Genomic DNA, 1,122 nt, shown 5'->3' on the forward strand with positions numbered 1-1,122 from the left:
TGTGTGTGTGTGTGTGATTGGGCACAAAAACAACATTCCATCTGGGTTTGTGAAATAAAGATTTATCTTATCTTATCTTATCTTCTGTATTTAGTTCATGTACTTGTAGTTCCAGTGACAACTGCCCACTCAAAAATACTATTTGTAGGTTTGTTATTTTTAATCGCAATGTATATTTGTCGCGATGAACGTAATTTAGATAATTAATTAGGAGGCAAGCCTCGACCAGAGAGTTTACCCTAATACTATTACGGTAAACCCTCTCTGCTTCGACCCTGCCATTCAGTGGTACCACAGTCAGAGAGGGATACATCGTCCCAGAAGAGAGACCGAGACACTAATGTTTGAAATATAATGCGCCACCATATGTATAAAATATGTTAAGACTGAACATTTCAACTCGCAGTTTAAAGTCATCAGCTAACAAAAGAAATCTACTTTACCATCTAAGAAACTTAAAACAAGAGGTGAAAGGGTATTTGAATACCAAGGCCCCAAGATCTGGAATGCTTTACCAAGTACTTTAAGAGAGATCAAATCTTATGATTCATTAAAGTATCAGCTGAAGTCCTATCTGTTTTTAAATTAATAAGATGAATATTTTCACTGATTTTCTTTTAGTCAGAATACAACGTTTTATGTCACTATTGCAGGCTGTACTGTATTGCAAAGCGCTCAGAGCCTGTGTACTTTAATCGGGTTTGAGCACTATTTAAATCTCATGTTTTATTATCATTTTTAAAATATTTTTTTTAATGATAATTATTATTATCATTATTATTATTATTATTAGTATTATTATTATTACTCAATACAAATTCTTTCCACACAGGAATCGAACTCAGATCGTCTGTGTGCGGCTGCACAGCGCATGACCGCTACAGCACAGAGGCCGGGGTTACAGATTGAAAACGTGTAGGAAAACACAACAACCAAAGTATGATAGAAAAGCAATATCGTCTTCTAGTTTCAGACTATACCGAAAAACTGTCAGCTTCGGGGATTTAAAGAGAGCTGCAGAGTTTGTGCACAACACAGGACTGAATGTCTAACTGTCATTGAGAAGAAGAAGAAGAAGAAGAAGAAGAAGAAGAAGAAGAAGAAGAAGAAGAAGAAGAAGAA

This window comes from Aplysia californica, unplaced genomic scaffold, assembly GCF_000002075.1.
Source record: "Aplysia californica isolate F4 #8 unplaced genomic scaffold, AplCal3.0 scaffold00350, whole genome shotgun sequence".
NCBI lineage: Eukaryota > Metazoa > Mollusca > Gastropoda > Aplysiida > Aplysiidae > Aplysia > Aplysia californica.